At 55.2% G+C, this 22,417-nt stretch overlaps 3 non-coding genes across 3 annotated transcripts; all 3 read right to left on the bottom strand.

Moving 5' to 3' along the window:
- Positions 1 to 15,432: 15,432 nt before the first annotated feature.
- trnaa-ugc (transfer RNA alanine (anticodon UGC)) lies at positions 15,433 to 15,504 on the bottom strand. The gene has a single exon. It is a non-coding gene; the product is annotated as a tRNA-Ala (tRNA).
- A 2,073-nt stretch (positions 15,505 to 17,577) lies between these two features.
- On the bottom strand, positions 17,578 to 17,649 carry trnaa-agc (transfer RNA alanine (anticodon AGC)). Its single transcript has one exon. It is a non-coding gene; the product is annotated as a tRNA-Ala (tRNA).
- Positions 17,650 to 19,729: 2,080 nt separating this feature from the next.
- Positions 19,730 to 19,795, bottom strand: trnaa-cgc (transfer RNA alanine (anticodon CGC)). The gene has a single exon. It is a non-coding gene; the product is annotated as a tRNA-Ala (tRNA).
- Between the last annotated feature and the right edge of the window lie 2,622 nt (positions 19,796 to 22,417).

Below are 22,417 nucleotides of genomic sequence, written 5' to 3'. Positions count from 1 at the left end.
CAAAGGTATGCGCGCTACCACTGAACCACTTTGTCTAGAAACACTCCAAAAAGAAACACCATCAAACCTGCTAGTCCATAGATGCATGGAAAAACAAAAAGTTGATTTCAAAATGTTGCGCCTGAATGGATGCCATGTTTCAAAGCCTCTCTTGACACCCATCCAGACTTATTGTACTTGTATATATTTTATAAGTGCTGCAAGATTCAACCGTAATGTGGGACTGGGAGTTTGCACTTAAGCTTGAGTTTGAGCATCTATCTCGGCATCAGATGACAATAAACCTACACTATACCATACATACACTTTTACTGACGGATATTTCAACAAAAGATATCTAACAATCACTGAGTTATAATTTGGCAGGGTGACAGTGCACAATGGATTTATAGTTTTTTTTAAGCTTGTGGATGAAATGTTGATATTTGAATATCCATTAGCCAAAGAGTGATGCTATGATTTATACTGGTCAAAGCACTGAATGGTCTAAACTTACCAAATATTAGCCCTTTAGGCGCCAGAGATTATGGATGAAATAAATGTATAAATAAAAAACTTCCTGAGATAAAGAGAACTGAAGCCGGGGCACAGCTCTGGGTCGGCAGTGCCCCTGGAGGCCCGTAGAAGCTCCACACTCCAGTTGATTCTTGGATAAAAGGGCACCCAGCCGGTCTCGAACTCGCGTGAGGCGGAGCAGGGATCATCCACCCCGCACACGGCCAGACTTTGCCCGGCCAGGGAGCACCTTCTGCGGGTCGGAGGCTCCGGGTCGGAGCCCCTGGAGCCTGGAGCCCTCACCGAGCCCCGAACTCGGCTGCCGGAGGCAGTGCAGTGCCTCATGGATAAAAGGGCACCCAGCCGGTCTCGAACTCGCGTGAGGCGGAGCAGGGATCATCCACCCCGCACACGGCCAGACTTTGCCCGGCCAGGGAGCACCTTCTGCGGGTCGGAGGCTCCGGGTCGGAGCCCCTGGAGCCTGGAGCCCTCACCGGGCCCCGAACTCGGCTGCCGGAGGCAGTGCAGTGCCTCATGGATAAAAGGGCACCCAGCCGGTCTCGAACTCGCGTGAGGCGGAGCAGGGATCATCCACCCCGCACACGGCCAGACTTTGCCCGGCCAGGGAGCACCTTCTGCGGGTCGGAGGCTCCGGGTCGGAGCCCCTGGAGCCTGGAGCCCTCACCGGGCCCCGAACTCGGCTGCCGGAGGCAGTGCAGTGCCTCATGGATAAAAGGGCACCCAGCCGGTCTCGAACTCGCGTGAGGCGGAGCAGGGATCATCCACCCCGCACACGGCCAGACTTTGCCCGGCCAGGGAGCACCTTCTGCGGGTCGGAGGCTCCGGGTCGGAGCCCCTGGAGCCTGGAGCCCTCACCGGGCCCCGAACTCGGCTGCCGGAGGCAGTGCAGTGCCTCATGGATAAAAGGGCACCCAGCCGGTCTCGAACTCGCGTGAGGCGGAGCAGGGATCATCCACCCCGCACACGGCCAGACTTTGCCCGGCCAGGGAGCACCTTCTGCGGGTCGGAGGCTTTGGGTCGGAGCCCCTGGAGCCTGGAGCCCTCACCGGGCCCCGAACTCGGCTGCCGGAGGCAGTGCAGTGCCTCATGGATAAAAGGGCACCCAGCCGGTCTCGAACTCGCGTGAGGCGGAGCAGGGATCATCCACCCCGCACACGGCCAGACTTTGCCCGGCCAGGGAGCACCTTCTGCGGGTCGGAGGCTCCGGGTCGGAGTCCCTGGAGCCTGGAGCCCTCACCGGGCCCCGAACTCGGCTGCCGGAGGCAGTGCAGTGCCTCATGGATAAAAGGGCACCCAGCCGGTCTCGAACTCGCGTGAGGCGGAGCAGGGATCATCCACCCCGCACACGACCAGACTTTGCCCGGGGAAGGGCCACTCTGGCTGGGCATGGCCCCCACTGAGCACCCCCTGGAACCCCTGGAGCCCCCGGAGCACGTCCAGAGCCACCCCCCACTCCTCCAGACTCTGCCCGGGGAAGGGCCACTCTGGCTGGGCATGGCCTCCACTGAGCACCCCCTGGAGCCCCCGGAGCACCTCCAGAGCCACCCCCCACTCCTCCAGACTCTGCCCGGGGAAGGGCCACTCTGGCTGGGCATGGCCTCCACTGAGCACCCCCTGGAGCCCCCGGAGCACCTCCAGAGCCACCCCCCACTCCTCCAGACTCTGCCCGGGGAAGGGCCACTCTGGCTGGGCATGGCCTCCACTGAGCACCCCCTGGAGCCCCCGGAGCACCTCCAGAGCCACCCCCCACTCCTCCAGACTCTGCCCGGGGAAGGGCCACTCTGGCTGGGCATGGCCTCCACTGAGCACCCCCTGGAGCCCCCGGAGCACCTCCAGAGCCACCCCCCACTCCTCCAGACTCTGCCCGGGGAAGGGACACTCTGGCTGGGCATGGCCTCCACTGAGCACCCCCTGGAGCCCCCGGAGCACCTCCAGAGCCACCCCCCACTCCTCCAGACTCACCCCGGGGAAGGGCCACTCTGGCTGGGCATGGCCCCCACTGAGCACCCCCTGGAACCCCTGGAGCCCCCGGAGCACCTCCAGAGCCACCCCCCACTCCTCCAGACTCTGCCCGGGGAAGAGCCACTCTGGCTGGGCATGGCCCCCACTGAGCACCCCCTGGAACCCCTGGAGCCCCCGGAGCACCTCCAGAGCCACCCCCCACTCTCCCCAGATTCTGCCCGGGGAAGGGCCACTCTGGCTGGGCATGGCCCCCGGAGCACCTCCAGAGCCACCCCCCACTCCTCCAGACTCACCCCGGGGAAGGGCCACTCTGGCTGGGCATGGCCTCCACTGAGCACCCCCTGGAGCCCCCGGAGCACCTCCAGAGCCACCCCCCACTCCTCCAGACTCACCCCGGGGAAGGGCCACTCTGGCTGGGCATGGCCCCCACTGAGCACCCCCTGGAACCCCTGGAGCCCCCGGAGCACCTCCAGAGCCACCCCCCACTCTCCCCAGACTATGCCCGGGGAAGGGCCACTCTGGCTGGGCATGGCCTCCGCCGAGCACCCCCTGGAACCCCTGGAGCCCCTCCAGAGCCACCCCCCACTCCTCCAGACTCTGCCCGGGGAAGGGCCACTCTGGCTGGGCATGGCCTCCACTGAGCACCCCCTGGAGCCCCCGGAGCACCTCCAGAGCCACCCCCCACTCCTCCAGACTCACCCCGGGGAAGGGCCACTCTGGCTGGGCATGGCCTCCACTGAGCACCCCCTGGAGCCCCCGGAGCACCTCCAGAGCCACCCCCCACTCTCCCCAGACTATGCCCGGGGAAGGGCCACTCTGGCTGGGCATGGCCTTCGCCGAGCACCCCCTGGAACCCCTGGAGCCCCTCCAGAGCCACCCCCCACTCCTCCAGACTCACCCCGGGGAAGGGCCACTCTGGCTGGGCATGGCCCCCACTGAGCACCCCCTGGAACCCCTGGAGCCCCCGGAGCACCTCCAGAGCCACCCCCCACTCCTCCAGACTCTGCCCGGGGAAGGGCCACTCTGGCTGGGCATGGCCTCCACTGAGCACCCCCTGGAGCCCCCGGAGCACCTCCAGAGCCACCCCCCACTCCTCCAGACTCACCCCGGGGAAGGGCCACTCTGGCTGGGCATGGCCCCCACTGAGCACCCCCTGGAACCCCTGGAGCCCCCGGAGCACCTCCAGAGCCACCCCCCACTCCTCCAGACTCTGCCCGGGGAAGGGCCACTCTGGCTGGGCATGGCCTCCGCTGAGCACCCCCTTGAACCCCTGGAGCCACCGGAGGCCCTCCACAGCCACCCCCCACTCTCCCCAGACTCACCCCGGGGAAGGGCCACTCCGGCCGGGCATGGCCTCCGCCGAGCACCCCCTGGAACCCCTGGAGCCCCTCCAGAGCCACCCCCCACTCCTCCAGACTCACCCCGGGGAAGGGCCACTCTGGCTGGGCATGGCCTCCGCCGAGCACCCCCTGGAACCCCTGGAGCCCCTCCAGAGCCACCCCGCATTCCCCCAAACTCAGTCTGGGGACGGGCCACTCTTCCCCGGGTTGCAGGCTCTGGGACTCCGGGGATGACCACCGGGGACCAGGCCCTCCCTTCGAACCCGGGGACCCACACTTAAGCACCCCCACACGGGCTACACACCCTTGTTTCAGCCCCCTGGAGGTCCGTGCCCTTGGTACTATACCATGGAAGTCCGTGCCCTTGGTACTATGACTGGAGTACCAAGGGAACGGCCCAGCACTCACCACAGAGGCTCGCGCCGGCCCCGGCCCACCTTTCGTCCCCGGGTACCCACACTTAAGCACCCCAACACGAGCTACACACCCTTGGTGCAGCCCCCTGGAAGTCCGTGCCCTTGGTACTCTGAGCCACTTTAAAAGATAAAAAGCACCAGGACCCCAAGGCCCTGGCTCCCCTGTCCCCTACACCACACTTGGAGGCAGGGCCCTTGCCCTCCACTGGCTGCCCCCGCGCCCAATGTACTCCATAACCGAAGAAGAGAGGGGGACCCGGAGGCCGGCCTACTAGGGTAACAGGTTTAATTTAGAGCCGGGGCTCTGGACCACAAATGCCAACAACCCCGCAGTGCGCAGGAGCCTTCGAAGCTGGATAAAACCAGAACGGGGCCCTACGATGGCGGGTCTTGAGTGCCAATAGACCAAGCTCCTTGTCTGGTATACATAGAACCATGATTTGTACCATTTTCATGGTTGATTCATGGATGATCCCTGCTCCGCCTCACGCGAGTTGGACGGCTGGGTGCCTTTTATCCATGAGGCACTGCACTGCCTCCGGCAGCCGAGTTCGGGGCCCGGTGAGGGCTCCAGGGGCTCCGACCCGGAGCCTCCGACCCGCAGAAGGTGCTCCCTGGCCGGGCAAAGTCTGGCCGTGTGCGGGGTGGATGGCCCTGGGTCTGGGCGGCGCTAAGATCACGGAGCGGGTCACCTCCGCGTACAGCCCGTGGTCAGCGTGACACCGTGCTCTGCCCCGAGCAATCAGAGCAAACAGGAAGCTTCTGGAAGTGCCCGGGAGTCTGGTAAAATCAAGCCGAAAATAGACCCTCTCATGCCGGGTCTGAGCGGCGCTTAGAGCCCGGAGGAGCGCGGAGCGCGGGGCTACATTCAGAGGCTCCGTGATCCGCCTTACAACCAGCTCTCACCTCCGCGTACAGCCCGTGGTCAGCGTGACACCGTGCTCTGCCCCGAGCAATCAGAGCAAACAGGAAGCTTCTGGAAGTGCCCGGGAGTCTGGTAAAATCAAGCCGAAAATAGACCCTCTCATGCCGGGTCTGAGCGGCGCTTAGAGCCCGGAGGAGCGCGGAGCGCGGGGCTACATTCAGAGGCTCCGTGATCCGCCTTACAACCAGCTCTCACCTCCGCGTACAGCCCGTGGTCAGCGTGACACCGTGCTCTGCCCCGAGCAATCAGAGCAAACAGGAAGCTTCTGGAAGTGCCCGGGAGTCTGGTAAAATCAAGCCGAAAATAGACCCTCTCATGCCGGGTCTGAGCGGTGCTTAGACCGCGGAGGAGCGCGGAGCGCGGGGCTACATTCAGAGGCTCCGTGATCCGACGCTCACCTCCGCACCTCCGAACCATGACTTGACATTACGGCTGTGAAGGAGCCTTGGAAGCTGGATAAAACCAGAACGGGGCCCATCGATCGCGGTTCTCGTGTGCCCGTCAAACGAGCTCCTTGCCCGGTAGCCGCACAACCAGGAAATGTACCTGTTTCGATTGCGAAAAACGTCATTCTCAAAAACCGCCCGCCCCTCCCTCCCAGCATTACCATTTTGCACATTCCGCGTGAGAGCAGCGTAAGAATTTCTCGCGAGCAGCGTGATTTAGCCCGGGAATCTTGAGCTGAACGCTTATTCCCACGAGCCCAAAAAACGACTAAGTCCAACGGTATATAGTGTACTATTGCCGAAAAATGACAGAGTCTTTTCAGGTATAGTGTACTATTTCGGTTTTTACTCTAAGTCCCTCAGGGGCATATGGTGCTATACTCTGATGGTCAGATCACCTCCAGGCCCCAGGGGAGTGCTTTTCTGGGGGCAAACAGTGCACTGATGATGGGGGATTATTTCATTTTGCTCATTTTGGTGTTTTTTCACATTTTAACCCATTTTCACCCCTTTTGCTCACAACTTCATACTACGGCCCGGAAAAACGACAGAGTCGCTCGGGTATAGTGTACTATTGCCGAAAAATGACAGAGTCTTTTCAGGTATAGTGTACTATTTCGGTTTTTACTCTAAGTCCCTCAGGGGCATATGGTGCTATACTCTGATGGTCAGATCACCTCCAGGCCCCAGGGGAGTGCTTTTCTGGGGGCAAACAGTGCACTGATGATGGGGGATTATTTCATTTTGCTCATTTTGGTGTTTTTTCACATTTTAACCCATTTTCACCCCTTTTGCTCACAACTTCATACTACGGCCCGGAAAAACGACAGAGTCGCTCGGGTATAGTGTACTATTGCCGAAAAACGACAGAGTCCCTCGGGTATAGTGTACTATTGCCGAAAAACGACAGAGTCCCTCGGGTATAGTGTACTATTGCCGAAAAACGACAGAGTCCCTCGGGTATAGTGTACTATTGCCGAAAAACGACAGAGTCCCTCGGGTATAGTGTACTATTGCCGAAAAACGACAGAGTCCCTCGGGTATAGTGTACTATTGGCTGGAAGCTCGGTTTTTTTTCTAAGTCCAGCAGGGGTATATGGTACTATATTCTGGTGGTCAGATCACCTCCAGGCCCCAGGGGAGTGCTTTTCTGGGGGCAAACTGTGCACTGATGATGGGGGATTATTTCATTTTGCTCATTTTGGTGTTTTTTCACATTTTAACCCATTTTCACCCCTTTTGCTCACATCTTCAAACTCGGGCCCTGATTACAAGTTCTGACCAAATGATGACAAACACGGTATTTATTATGTATTTTTTTCATTTTTTTTTATTTTTCCAACTTATACATCCATCATTGGTGCCAGGCAGGTTGTGGAGAAAGCAGTGAAGAAAGGAGAGAGCCATCACAGAAAAGATGTCCATCCAGGGTCAAGGTACCCTGCACTTTTACATATCCAAATGACAGCATTTAAAGTTTTTTAGCGTATGGTATCTCTCGTTGCATGGAACCGCACAGAGGCCAACGCCACACTGACGGCACCTGTACTTTGTTTGCCGCCTGCCTTTGGTACGAGAGCGGTCAGAGCACACGGCGCAGTCTGGACGTCCCTCTGCTTGACAAAGCCAATGACGCTCTGTGAGTCTCTGTGGCATTTCACCCTCCGGTCTTGAGCGCCTTTCTTGTTTTTTGGAGTGATCAGCCAGTAATGCATCAATAATGTTCTGAATGTAAACCTTTAAAGGTTTGTGTGGGCCTGGAGTGGATTTGGTGTATATGATGTGTGAGTTGACAATACTTATGCTTATAATGGCATTGAATATGCGATGATACCATTTCCGGGACCTGTGTGGAAAGAGGTATGTCTTCATCCTCTGGTCAGCAGTGTCCACTCCACCCATGTAGGCGTTGTACTGGTCGACACATACAGGTCTTTTGATGTCACGGAAGCCAGTGTCATCTGTCTTGGATCGGATCCTCCTCTGAACACAATCATTTCCATGGACTGTGGACAACATGGTGAGACGTTTAGTATCGTGCCAAGCACAAGCCAGGAGTTTTCCCTTTCTGCAAAAAACTGGGTCATCTCCTTTTTTCAGCTGTAAGACACTTTTACCAAGGCATTTTGGCATCCCCAACCTGGTAATCCTTACCGTCCCACACAGTCCAGTTTCCAAATCTGCTAATTCATTTGCAATTACAGGCGAGGTATAGTAACTGTCCATGTAAATCTCGTGTCCTTTGCCCGTAAAGGGAGAAACCAACTCACGGACAACTGCGTGTGTTGCACTGATGTTGCTTGCATTATTTTTGTACTGTCCAGTGTGCATTGACCAGCGCAAAACATACCCTGAACAGCTTTCACTCAGGGCATACACTCTATAGCCATATTTGTCAGGTTTATTCGGAGAGTAACATTTTAGTGAAGATCTCCCCTTGAAAGCTATTGTCATTTCATCTAAAGAAAGCTCCTTGATTGGACTGTAAACTGCTGCAAATTTGGGAATAATCAAATCTATTATTGGGCGGACTTTGAACAGTTTATCGTGCCCGGGCTCGCCTGTTCTCACATAATCATTATTGTTGACAAAATGAAAGAACGAAAGAATGATTTCAAATCTGTTTCTTGACATTACATTTCCAAATCCAGGCGTTTGTGTAAGCCAAAATGTTCCCCAGTAATCCTCGATTTCAGGTTTCTCAACAAGGCCCATGGAGAGATGCAAAGCGAAGAAAGCTTTCATTTCGGTGACTGATACATCATACCACTCAAGAAATCTTGAATGTGGATTCAGAATCATAGGTGCCATACACTGATGTGCATATCTATTTGTCTCATCAGTAATGAAAGTCCAAAACTGATCGGTCAGAAAGAGTGACAGAATATCAAATGGATTAGCATCCGTCAGATCCATCTCTCCTGTGTAGCCAACTGGGTCTTCAAAAGGTTTGATCCATGCCTCAAATACCTCGACCTCTCTCAGCATGTCCCAGCTCTCATCCACCGGGCAAGTTTTACTGCAGCCACTGGTTCCACTGGTTCCTCGCCTCCGTCTGTCCTTTGCACCTGTCCGTTGTTTCGAAGTCCCTTCATCTCCACTTGGAAATCCATCGTCACTCTCGGGGAGATAATACCCTTCAGAGTCAGAATCTGCTGTAAATTGCATGCCACGTGTACTTCCTCCAGCCATTTTTTTCCTTACCGGATCTGCCCTGGATCATACCTGGCTAATAAAGGGAAGTTGCACCGAACCGACCAATGACTGAAGTGATTCATTTTCTACTATTATTTCATTAATTTCCTTGTGCGGTAAAGTTGCATTTCTGCGACTTTGGCGCTTAAAGGGTTAGAATACAGAGTTTTTGGTTTCAATACCTTATCATCTGCTGCCATCTTCTGTATTTTTTGTAAATAAAGGTGGACAAAAATAAATAAATATTTGACAAACGCCAAGCCTAGCCCCAAGCCCCAAGGACTGATAACCCTTTAGGCGCCAGAGATTATGGATGAAATAAATGTATAAATAAAAAACTTCCTGAGATAAAGAGAACTGAAGCCGGGGCACAGCTCTGGGTCGGCAGTGCCCCTGGAGGCCCGTAGAAGCTCCACACTCCAGTTGATTCTTGGATAAAAGGGCACCCAGCCGGTCTCGAACTCGCGTGAGGCGGAGCAGGGATCATCCACCCCGCACACGGCCAGACTTTGCCCGGCCAGGGAGCACCTTCTGCGGGTCGGAGGCTCCGGGTCGGAGCCCCTGGAGCCTGGAGCCCTCACCGGGCCCCGAACTCGGCTGCCGGAGGCAGTGCAGTGCCTCATGGATAAAAGGGCACCCAGCCGGTCTCGAACTCGCGTGAGGCGGAGCAGGGATCATCCACCCCGCACACGGCCAGACTTTGCCCGGCCAGGGAGCACCTTCTGCGGGTCGGAGGCTCCGGGTCGGAGCCCCTGGAGCCTGGAGCCCTCACCGGGCCCCGAACTCGGCTGCCGGAGGCAGTGCAGTGCCTCATGGATAAAAGGGCACCCAGCCGGTCTCGAACTCGCGTGAGGCGGAGCAGGGATCATCCACCCCGCACACGGCCAGACTTTGCCCGGCCAGGGAGCACCTTCTGCGGGTCGGAGGCTCCGGGTCGGAGCCCCTGGAGCCTGGAGCCCTCACCGGGCCCCGAACTCGGCTGCCGGAGGCAGTGCAGTGCCTCATGGATAAAAGGGCACCCAGCCGGTCTCGAACTCGCGTGAGGCGGAGCAGGGATCATCCACCCCGCACACGGCCAGACTTTGCCCGGCCAGGGAGCACCTTCTGCGGGTCGGAGGCTCCGGGTCGGAGCCCCTGGAGCCTGGAGCCCTCACCGGGCCCCGAACTCGGCTGCCGGAGGCAGTGCAGTGCCTCATGGATAAAAGGGCACCCAGCCGGTCTCGAACTCGCGTGAGGCGGAGCAGGGATCATCCACCCCGCACACTGCCAGACTTTGCCCGGCCAGGGAGCACCTTCTGCGGGTCGGAGGCTCCGGGTCGGAGCCCCTGGAGCCTGGAGCCCTCACCGGGCCCCGAACTCGGCTGCCGGAGGCAGTGCAGTGCCTCATGGATAAAAGGGCACCCAGCCGGTCTCGAACTCGCGTGAGGCGGAGCAGGGATCATCCACCCCGCACACGGCCAGACTTTGCCCGGCCAGGGAGCACCTTCTGCGGGTCGGAGGCTCCGGGTCGGAGCCCCTGGAGCCTGGAGCCCTCACCGGGCCCCGAACTCGGCTGCCGGAGGCAGTGCAGTGCCTCATGGATAAAAGGGCACCCAGCCGGTCTCGAACTCGCGTGAGGCGGAGCAGGGATCATCCACCCCGCACACGGCCAGACTTTGCCCGGCCAGGGAGCACCTTCTGCGGGTCGGAGGCTCCGGGTCGGAGCCCCTGGAGCCTGGAGCCCTCACCGGGCCCCGAACTCGGCTGCCGGAGGCAGTGCAGTGCCTCATGGATAAAAGGGCACCCAGCCGGTCTCGAACTCGCGTGAGGCGGAGCAGGGATCATCCACCCCGCACACGGCCAGACTTTGCCCGGCCAGGGAGCACCTTCTGCGGGTCGGAGGCTCCGGGTCGGAGCCCCTGGAGCCTGGAGCCCTCACCGGGCCCCGAACTCGGCTGCCGGAGGCAGTGCAGTGCCTCATGGATAAAAGGGCACCCAGCCGGTCTCGAACTCGCGTGAGGCGGAGCAGGGATCATCCACCCCGCACACGGCCAGACTTTGCCCGGCCAGGGAGCACCTTCTGCGGGTCGGAGGCTCCGGGTCGGAGCCCCTGGAGCCTGGAGCCCTCACCGGGCCCCGAACTCGGCTGCCGGAGGCAGTGCAGTGCCTCATGGATAAAAGGGCACCCAGCCGGTCTCGAACTCGCGTGAGGCGGAGCAGGGATCATCCACCCCGCACACTGCCAGACTTTGCCCGGCCAGGGAGCACCTTCTGCGGGTCGGAGGCTCCGGGTCGGAGCCCCTGGAGCCTGGAGCCCTCACCGGGCCCCGAACTCGGCTGCCGGAGGCAGTGCAGTGCCTCATGGATAAAAGGGCACCCAGCCGGTCTCGAACTCGCGTGAGGCGGAGCAGGGATCATCCACCCCGCACACTGCCAGACTTTGCCCGGCCAGGGAGCACCTTCTGCGGGTCGGAGGCTCCGGGTCGGAGCCCCTGGAGCCTGGAGCCCTCACCGGGCCCCGAACTCGGCTGCCGGAGGCAGTGCAGTGCCTCATGGATAAAAGGGCACCCAGCCGGTCTCGAACTCGCGTGAGGCGGAGCAGGGATCATCCACCCCGCACACGGCCAGACTTTGCCCGGGGAAGGGCCACTCTGGGGTTCCAGGGGGTGCCCACTGAGCACCCCCTGGAACCCCTGGAGCCCCCGGAGCACCTCCAGAGCAACCCCCCACTCCTCCAGACTCTGCCCGGGGAAGGGCCACTCTGGCTGGGCATGGCCTCCACTGAGCACCCCCTGGAGCCCCCGGAGCACCTCCAGAGCCACCCCCCACTCCTCCAGACTCTGCCCGGGGAAGGGCCACTCTGGCTGGGCATGGCCTCCACTGAGCACCCCCTGGAGCCCCCGGAGCACCTCCAGAGCCACCCCCCACTCCTCCAGACTCTGCCCGGGGAAGGGCCACTCTGGCTGGGCATGGCCTCCACTGAGCACCCCCTGGAGCCCCCGGAGCACCTCCAGAGCCACCCCCCACTCCTCCAGACTCTGCCCGGGGAAGGGCCACTCTGGCTGGGCATGGCCTCCACTGAGCACCCCCTGGAGCCCCCGGAGCACCTCCAGAGCCACCCCCCACTCCTCCAGACTCTGCCCGGGGAAGGGCCACTCTGGCTGGGCATGGCCTCCACTGAGCACCCCCTGGAGCCCCCGGAGCACCTCCAGAGCCACCCCCCACTCCTCCAGACTCTGCCCGGGGAAGGGACACTCTGGCTGGGCATGGCCTCCACTGAGCACCCCCTGGAGCCCCCGGAGCACCTCCAGAGCCACCCCCCACTCTCCCCAGACTATGCCCGGGGAAGGGCCACTCTGGCTGGGCATGGCCTCCGCCGAGCACCCCCTGGAACCCCTGGAGCCCCTCCAGAGCCACCCCCCACTCCTCCAGACTCACCCCGGGGAAGGGCCACTCTGGCTGGGCATGGCCCCCACTGAGCACCCCCTGGAACCCCTGGAGCCCCCGGAGCACCTCCAGAGCCACCCCCCACTCCTCCAGACTCTGCCCGGGGAAGGGCCACTCTGGCTGGGCATGGCCTCCACTGAGCACCCCCTGGAGCCCCCGGAGCACCTCCAGAGCCACCCCCCACTCCTCCAGACTCACCCCGGGGAAGGGCCACTCTGGCTGGGCATGGCCCCCACTGAGCACCCCCTGGAACCCCTGGAGCCCCCGGAGCACCTCCAGAGCCACCCCCCACTCCTCCAGACTCTGCCCGGGGAAGGGCCACTCTGGCTGGGCATGGCCTCCACTGAGCACCCCCTGGAGCCCCCGGAGCACCTCCAGAGCCACCCCCCACTCCTCCAGACTCTGCCCGGGGAAGGGCCACTCTGGCTGGGCATGGCCTCCGCTGACCACCCCCTGGAACCCCTGGAGCCCCCGGAGCAGCTCCAGAGCCACCCCCCACTCTCCCCAGACTCTGCCCGGGGAAGGGAAACTCTGGCCGGGCATTGCCTCCGCTGAGCACCCCCTTGAACCCCTGGAGCCACCGGAGGCCCTCCACAGCCACCCCCCACTCTCCCCAGACTCACCCCGGGGAAGGGCCACTCCGGCCGGGCATGGCCTCCGCTGAGCACCGCCTGGAGCCACCTCGGAGAGCTCCGGGCCCCTCGAGCCACCATGGACAGCTCCGGGCCCCTGGAGCCACCTTGGAGAGCTCCGGGCACCTCCGGCCGGGCATGGCCCCCGCTGATCACCCCCTGGAACCCCTGGAGCCCCCGGAGGACCTCCAGAGCCACCCCCCACTCTCCCCAGACTCTGCACGGGGAAGGGACACTCTGGCCGGGCATGGCCTCCGCCGAGCACCCCCTGGAACCCCTGGAGCCCCCGGAGCAGCTCCAGAGCCACCCCCCACTCTCCCCAGACTCTGCCCGGGGAAGGGACACTCTGGCCGGGCATGGCCTCCGCTGAGCACCCCCTGGAGCCCCCGGAGCACCTCCAGAGCCACCCCCCACTCCTCCAGACTCTGCCCGGGGAAGGGCCACTCTGGCTGGGCATGGCCTCCGCTGCCCACCCCCTGGAACCCCTGGACCCCCGGAGCAGCTCCAGAGCCACCCCCCACTCTCCCCAGACTCTGCCCGGGGAAGGGACACTCTGGCCGGGCATGGCCTCCGCTGAGCACCCCCTTGAACCCCTGGAGCCACCGGAGGCCCTCCACAGCCACCCCCCACTCTCCCCAGACTCACCCCGGGGAAGGGCCACTCCGGCCGGGCATGGCCTCCGCTGAGCACCCCCTGGAACCCCCGGAGGCCCTCCAGAGCCACCCCCCACTACTCCAGACTAACCCCGGGGAAGGGCCACTCTGGCTGGGCATGGCCTCCGCCGAGCACCCCCTGGAACCCCTGGAGCACCTCCAGGGCCACCCCCCACTCCTCCAGACTCTGCCCGGGGAAGGGCCACTCTGGCTGGGCATGGCCTCCGCCGAGCACCCCCTGGAACCCCTGGAGCCCCTCCAGAGCCACCCCGCATTCCCCCAAACTCAGTCTGGGGACGGGCCACTCTTCCCCGGGTTGCAGGCTCTGGGACTCCGGGGATGACCACCGGGGACCAGGCCCTCCCTTCGAACCCGGGGACCCACACTTAAGCACCCCCACACGGGCTACACACCCTTGTTTCAGCCCCCTGGAGGTCCGTGCCCTTGGTACTATACCATGGAAGTCCGTGCCCTTGGTACTCCGACTGGAGTACCAAGGGAACGGCCCAGCACTCACCACAGAGGCTCGCGCCGGCCCCGGCCCACCTTTCGTCCCCGGGTACCCACACTTAAGCACCCCAACACGAGCTACACACCCTTGGTGCAGCCCCCTGGAAGTCCGTGCCCTTGGTACTCTGAGCCACTTTAAAAGATAAAAAGCACCAGGACCCCAAGGCCCTGGCTCCCCTGTCCCCTACACCACACTTGGAGGCAGGGCCCTTGCCCTCCACTGGCTGCCCCCGCGCCCAATGTACTCCATAACCGAAGAAGAGAGGGGGACCCGGAGGCCGGCCTACTAGGGTAACAGGTTTAATTTAGAGCCGGGGCTCTGGACCACAAATGCCAACAACCCCGCAGTGCGCAGGAGCCTTCGAAGCTGGATAAAACCAGAACGGGGCCCTACGATGGCGGGTCTTGAGTGCCAATAGACCAAGCTCCTTGTCTGGTATACATAGAACCATGATTTGTACCATTTTCATGGTTGATTCATGGATGATCCCTGCTCCGCCTCACGCGAGTTGGACGGCTGGGTGCCTTTTATCCATGAGGCACTGCACTGCCTCCGGCAGCCGAGTTCGGGGCCCGGTGAGGGCTCCAGGGGCTCCGACCCGGAGCCTCCGACCCGCAGAAGGTGCTCCCTGGCCGGGCAAAGTCTGGCCGTGTGCGGGGTGGATGGCCCTGGGTCTGGGCGGCGCTAAGATCACGGAGCGGGTCACCTCCGCGTACAGCCCGTGGTCAGCGTGACACCGTGCTCTGCCCCGAGCAATCAGAGCAAACAGGAAGCTTCTGGAAGTGCCCGGGAGTCTGGTAAAATCAAGCCGAAAATAGACCCTCTCATGCCGGGTCTGAGCGGCGCTTAGAGCCCGGTCTCATTCTGTAGCTAACAGTCTGAAGAAAAGATCGATGCCAAACACCATCTTATAAGTCAAACAGGTCATTTGATATGGATTGAGAAATGCGCCGGACGAGCCTTTATGTGGATATTTTCACTGAAGAAAACGTTGTTTACTTGAAAATATCTCAAAATCGGATAACTTCAGGAAAAATACAAGTGGATATTGTTTTTCTATGGATCCTTACCGACAGACTGAGTACAAGAATGTACAGATTGGAAGCCGTTTTGTCCGTCATAAAAAGCAAACAGGTAGGACATGCGTTTGTAAAAGTTGAGACTTTCTCACAAACTATTGGTAATTGCTTCTTGGGGCATATTATTCAATGTAAATCAATGACATATTCGTTTTGTTGAGAAAATAACCTTTAAAAAGATGTATAACTTGCTGGTATTGACCGCGGAAATAAAAGAGATGATGTAAGAGAACTTTTGTAATTTGGAAACTGCGTGCCGGTGTGCAGGTGACAGGTATCTGAAATTCCTTCCAGTGTAATATGGCAACTTGCAATGACTGAAAGGATTGTCTGGAGATGCTGGGGATTGAACCCAGGGCCTCATACATGCAAACCATGGGCTCTACCACTGAGCTATATCCCCTTCGGAACTGTAAGCAAAAATGATAGAATGGACCAAAACGGAACAGATATGATGGCTTAGGAACAGAACACAAACAGTGATCGGATAGAAAATTCAAGAATAAATTCCTCTTTCACTGGTAATGACACAAAGGTCTGTGCCATTGTTACTTTACTTACATAAGCGTCACTTTTTGTGTGTTACAGTTACTTCTTTGGTCTGATCACCCAGTCCACAAGTGTTCCTGTACCTATATATTCACAAATCCAGCACTGTTAAGCAGGTGACGTCCTTTGCTGGTCAAGGGGAAGAGAAAGGTATATTTCCGGCAGGGTTCAAAGAAATATGAAGCAATGCCAATGGATTTTTTGCCCATTGGCTTGTCCACCTGGCCACCACAATACTGCATCTTTGGAAAATTACTGTGAAATCTTGAGACCAATTAAAAATCAAGGTATGCTTGTCCAGTCAAGCATTGCTGGAAAACATGTCTGATCCCAAATGAACAAAGGTATGTGCTCTACCACTGAACCACTTTGTCTAGAAATACTCCAAAAAGAAACACCATCAAACCTGCTAGTCCATAGATGCATGGAAAAACAAAAATTTGATTTCAAAATGTTGCGCCTGAATGGATGCCATGTTTCAAAGCCTCTCTTGACACCCATTCAGACTTATTGTACTTGTATATATTTTATAAGTGCTGCAAGATTCAACCATAATGTGGGACTGGGAGTTTGCACTTAAGCTTGAGTTTGAGCATCTATCTCGGCATCAGATGACAATAAACCTACACTATACCATACATACACTTTTACTGACGGATATTTCAACAAAAGATATCTAACAATCACTGAGTTATAATTTGGCAGGGTGACAGTGCACAATGGATTTATAGTTTTTTTTAAGCTTGTGGATGAAAAGTTGATTTTTGAATATCCATTAGCCAAAGAGTGGGAGCTATGATTTATACTGGTCAAAGCACTGAATGGTCTAAACTTACCAAATATTAGCTTCTGACATCCATTAGGCCACTGTGGATGTCAGAAGTGTTGACATGGCATATTTAAGTCAAGGTCTCTAAAATTCCTTCCAGTGTAATATGGCAGCTTGCAATGACTAAAGCAGTGTCAGGAGATGCTGGGGATTGAACCCAGGACCTCATACATGCTCTACCACTGAGCTACATCCCCTTTGGTTCAATTCTCCAAAATGATAGAATGGACAAAAACGGAACAGATATGATGGTTTAGAAACAACACAAATGAACAAAGGTATGCGCTCTACCACTAACCCGCTTTTTCTAGAAATACTATGTATATATGTTACAAAGCCTCTGTATGAAGAAGCCCTAAGTCCCACCCACCATTCGAAAGGTATTCTTATTGGCTAGAATAATATCTCAATCAAAGTCTATACGTCACCGCATGCTAGCGCTAAGTGGACGTAAACAAGATGGATGCCCGCGTCGGAAGCGGCGCCTTTTGTTTTTTGCGGCGGCTGTAAAGAACAAACCCGCGGACAGAAACAATTGTGGATGGTCTCATTCTGTAGCTAACAGTCTGAAGAAAAGATCGATGCCAAACACCATCTTATAAGTCAAACAGGTCATTTGATATGGATTGAGAAATGCGCCGGACGAGCCTTTATGTGGATATTTTCACTGAAGAAAACGTTGTTTACTTGACAATATCTCAAAATCGGATAACTTCAGGAAAAATACAAGTGGATATTGTTTTTCTATGGATCCTTACCGACAGACTGCGTACAAGAATGTACAGATTGGAAGCCGTTTTGTCCGTCATAAAAAGCAAACAGGTAGGACATGCGTTTGTAAAAGTTGAGACTTTCTCACAAACTATTGGTAATTGCTTCTTGTGGCATATTATTCAATGTAAATCAACGACATATTCGTTTTGTTGAGAAAATAACCTTTAAAAAGATGTATAACTTGCTGGTATTGACCGCGGAAATAAAAGAGATGATGTAAGAGAACTTTTCTAATTTGGAAAATGCACGCTGGCGTGCAGGTGACAGGTATCTGAAATTCCTTCCAGTGTAATATGGCAACTTGAAATGACTGAAAGGATTGTCTGGAGATGCTGGGGTTTGAACCCAGGGCCTCATACATGCTAAGCATGCTCTCTACCACTGAGCTATATCCCCTTCGGAACTGTAAGCAAAAATGATAGAATGGACCAAAACGGAACAGATATGATGGCTTAGGAACAGAACACAAACAGTGATCGGATAGAAAATTCAAGAATAAATTCCTCTTTCACTGGTAATGACACAAAGGTCTGTGCCATTGTTACTTTACTTACATAAGCGTCACTTTTTGTGTGTTACAGTTACTTCTTTGGTCTGATCACCCAGTCCACAAGTGTTCCTGTACCTATATATTCACAAATCCAGCACTGTTAAGCAGGTGACGTCCTTTGCTGGTCAAGGGGAAGAGAAAGGTATATTTCCGGCAGGGTTCAAAGAAATATGAAGCAATGCCAATGGATTTTTTGCCCATTGGCTTGTCCACCTGGCCACCACAATACTGCATCTTTGGAAAATTACTGTGAAATCTTGAGACCAATTAAAAATCAAGGTATGCTTGTCCAGTCAAGCATTGCTGGAAAACATGTCTGATCCCAAATGAACAAAGGTATGCGCTCTACCACTGAACCACTTTGTCTAGAAATACTCCAAAAAGAAACACCATCAAACCTGCTAGTCCATAGATGCATGGAAAAACAAAAAAATTGATTTCAAAATGTTGCGCCTGAATAGATGCCATGTTTCAAAGCCTCTCTTGACACCCATCCAGACTTATTGTACTTGTATATATTTTATAAGTGCTGCAAGATTCAACCGTAATGTGGGACTGGGAGTTTGCACTTAAGCTTGAGTTTGAGCATCTATCTCGGCATCAGATGACAATAATCCTACACTATACCATACATACACTTTTACTGACGGATATTTCAACAAAAGGTATCTAACAATCACTGAGTTATAATTTGGCAGGGTGACAGTGCACAATGGATTTATAGTTTTTTTTAAGCTTGTGGATGAAAAGTTGATTTTTGAATATCCATTAGCCAAAGAGTGATGCTATGATTTATACTGGTCAAAGCACTGAATGGTCTAAACTTACCAAATATTAGCTTCTGACATCCATTAGGCCACTGTGGATGTCAGAAGTGTTGACATGGCATATTAAAGTCAAGGTCTCTGAAATTCCTTGCACTGTAATATGGCAGCTTTTAATGACTAAAGCAGTGTCAGGAGATGCTGGGGATTGAACCCAGGACCTCATACATGCTCTACCACTGAACTACATCCCCTTTGGTTCAATTCTCCAAAATGATAGAATGGACACAAACGGAACATATATGATGGTTTAGAAACAACACAAATGAACAAAGGTATGCGCTCTACCACTAACCCGCTTTTTCTAGAAATACTATGTATATATGTTCCAAAGCCTCTGTGGAAGAAGCCCTAAGTCCCACCCACCATTCGAAAGGTATTCTTATTGGCTAGAATAATATCTCAATCAAAGTCTTCTACGTCACCGCATGCTAGCGTTAAGTGGACGTAAACAAGATGGATGCCCGCGTCTGCAGCGGCGCCTTTTGTTTTTTGCGGCGGCTGTAAAGAACAAACCCGCGGACAGAAACAATTGTGGATGGTCTCATTCTGTAGCTAACAGTCTGAAGAAAAGATCGATGCCAAACACCATCTTATAAGTCAAACAGGTCATTTGATATGGATTGAGAAATGCGCCGGACAGAGCCTTTATGTGGATATTTTCACTGAAGAAAACGTTGTTTACTTGACAATATCTCGAAATCGGATAACTTCAGGAAAAATACAAGTGGATATTGTTTTTCTATGGATCCTTACCGACAGACTGAGTACAAGAATGTACAGATTGGAAGCCGTTTTGTCCGTCATAAAAAGCAAACAGGTAGGACATGCATTTGTAAAAGTTGAGACTTTCTCACAAACTATTGGTAATTGCTTCATGGGGCATATTATTCAATGTAAATCAATGACATATTCGTTTTGTTGAGAAAATAACCTTTAAAATGATGTATAACTTGCTGGTATTGACCGCGGAAATAAAGGAGATGATGAGAACTTTTGTAATTTGGAAATTGCGCGCCGGCGTGCAGGTGACAGGTATCTGAAATTCCTTCTAGTGTAATATCAGTGTAATATGGCAACTTGCAATGACTAAAGCATTGTCTGGAGATGCTGGGGATTGAACCCAGGCCCTCATACATGCGAAGCATGTGCTCTACCACTGAGCTGCATCAGAACACAAACAGTGATCGGAGAGGAAATTCAAGAATGAATTCCTCTTTCACTGGTAATGACACAAAGGTCTGTGCCATTGTTACTTTACTTAAATAAGCATCGCTTTTTGTGTGTTACAGTTACTTCTTTGGTCTGATCACCCAGTCCACAAGTGTTCCTGTACCTATGCTAGCTGTGTAGTACATGTGACAATAATCCCCAGGTGGGTTCCTGTATTACATTTGATCCAAGATGGCGCCTGTGTTCGGCCACGCCACTGCTCGACTCCTGTTATGCCGCTTATTTGTGACGATCGTTACATCGTATGCAGTTTTATCAGCCCAGACATTAGTCTGTTGTGTGTCTGCTGTGCGGGTTTATGACCGTGGCGCACTTTTCTGCATCAAAGCGACGATGGAGTCGCTTTTCGACACTTGGGACAGGTACAAACAAGCCTTTCCGCCACCCCTTGTTTGTCCACCCAACTCACCTGACGTTTTGCTGCTGTCCCGAGGCCCGGGGAAGAGGAGGAAGCAGAGGAGACGAGGCACAAGGTCTGGTGTGCAAGTCAAGCGCAGACGAGCCTTGTGTTCGGAGCACACGAGCCTGGACTTTGGGAGACGTGCTCGGTGCTTGGGCCTGGTCCCGCTCCTCGATGTTTGCGGCTGTTCGCCGTCGCCGTCTTCGCCGCCTGCCCGTGTCATCGCGGCTGCCTTCCCGCTGCCTGCACGGGCCATCGCGGCTGCTTTCCCGCTGCCTGCACGGGCCATCGCGGCTGCTTTCCCAAAGCCTGCCCTTGTCATCGCGGCTGCTTTCCCGGAGCCTGCACGGGTCATTGCGGCTGCTTTCCCGGAGCCTGCCCGTGTCATCGCGGCTGTTTTCCCGCTGCCTGCACGGGCCATCGGGGCCGCACCGGTCCTGGAGCCTGCGCGGGATGTGGCGGCTGTTTTCCTGGAGCCCGCGCGCCGCTGGAATTATGAGCGCTGGGGTCCACCGTCCGCTTCCTTGTTTTCGTCGGCTTACCGGCGAAACAGATGGGAATCACGTGACCGTAACGCATGCCTTCGACAGGTCCCGCTGCGCTCAGCTGAACCGATGGACGTGACGTCATCCACGGTCCGGCTCGGCTTGTTGAATGCCCGTTCAATTGCCAACAAAGCGTTTTCCTTGAATGAACTTTTTACAAGACAAAACCTTGATTTCATGTGTCTTACGGAGACATGGCAGAGAGAGGGTGAGTTTATTCATCTAAATGAACTCTGCCCACCGGGCTGCTCCGTTTCTGCGATGCCTCGCCCTGGTCGACGTGGAGGAGGTCTGGCAGTCGTGTCCCAGGACCGTTACATGTGTAAAGTCATCGACTCACACACTTTCACTTCCTTTGAATCACAGATGATTAAGGTTGATTCTTCAAGTCCTTTTTACTGTGTTTTAGTCTACCGGCCCCCTGGTCCTGCTGCTGTCTTTTTAAAGGACTTTAGTGACTATTTATCTTCTATTATAAAGCTGGAAAACGTTTTAATTCTTGGGGATTTTAACATTTGGGTCGATGGCTCATCATGCCCTGCAAAGGATCTTTTAACCTTGACCGAAACATTTAACTTTGAGCAGCATGTCTCTGGTCCCACTCACCAAAAGGGACACACTTTAGACCTGGTGTTTTCACTTGGCCTGAGTGTTGCTAACCTCTGTGTGGAGGATGTCCATATGAGCGATCATAGCTGTGTTTTATTTGAATTGAACTTTTCTCCTGAGCCTGTGCCCTCAAACATCAGGTCTCAGAGGCGCATTATCACTGCAAATACAGCCGTCCAATTTTCTGCTGTATTTGATCCTCATTTAATTATGAATTGTCTTGATGTGGACAGTTTAATTAATTCCTTTAACAGCCACTGTGTATCCATTTTAGATCAGGTGGCACCTGTAAAATCCACTGTGTCATCACAGAAAAAAGCTTGTCCTTGGATAAATGAAGATATCCTAAACCTAAAGAGACTATGTCGGAAAACTGAGCGTCTGTGGAAAACCTCCAGTCTTGAGGTCCATAGGTTACACCTCAGAGATCTTGTGTCATCTTACAATGAAATGATGGAAAGTTCCAGATCTGATTACTTCCGCCAGCTAATAACATCCAACAAGAAAAACCCCAAAGTGTTGCTTGACACTATAAATTCTATTGTTTGTCCTTCAGCTGCAGTTACTCCTGTTTCCTGCAAAGCTGACAGCAATGAATTCCTCAGGTTCTTTATCGATAAGATCAAGATGATCAAAGACCAAATCCCAGTCCCATTGTCTGATAAACCTGTTTCTGTGGAGCCCGTTTCCCAAAACTGGTCTGCTTTTAAGCCTGTCACTCTAGAAGACATCTCAGCTCTGGTGACCAAGATGAAACCCTCCTCTTGTACATCAGATGCCCTTTCCTGCAGGCTCTTCCTCAAAGTGTTTGATGTTATTGGCCCCTGGGTTACCAAAATGGTAAATCTCTCTCTTTCTACTGGTGTGTTTCCTGGTCCATTTAAACATGCCATAGTTGAGCCTTTACTGAAAAAAACAAACTTGGACCCGACAGACCCCAAAAGTTTCAGACCTATTTCAAAGCTCCCGTTCATGTCCAAGATCCTTGAGAAGGTGGTCTCTG

The sequence above is a fragment of the Eucyclogobius newberryi genome, unplaced genomic scaffold (assembly GCF_026437365.1).
Source record: "Eucyclogobius newberryi isolate DKJ021-1_F unplaced genomic scaffold, fEucNew1.0.hap1 SCAF_4, whole genome shotgun sequence".
In the NCBI taxonomy this organism is placed as follows: Eukaryota; Metazoa; Chordata; class Actinopteri; order Gobiiformes; family Gobiidae; genus Eucyclogobius; species Eucyclogobius newberryi.
The sequence above is the reverse complement of the archived record's forward strand: the minus strand, read 5'-3'. Positions and strand labels throughout refer to the sequence as shown.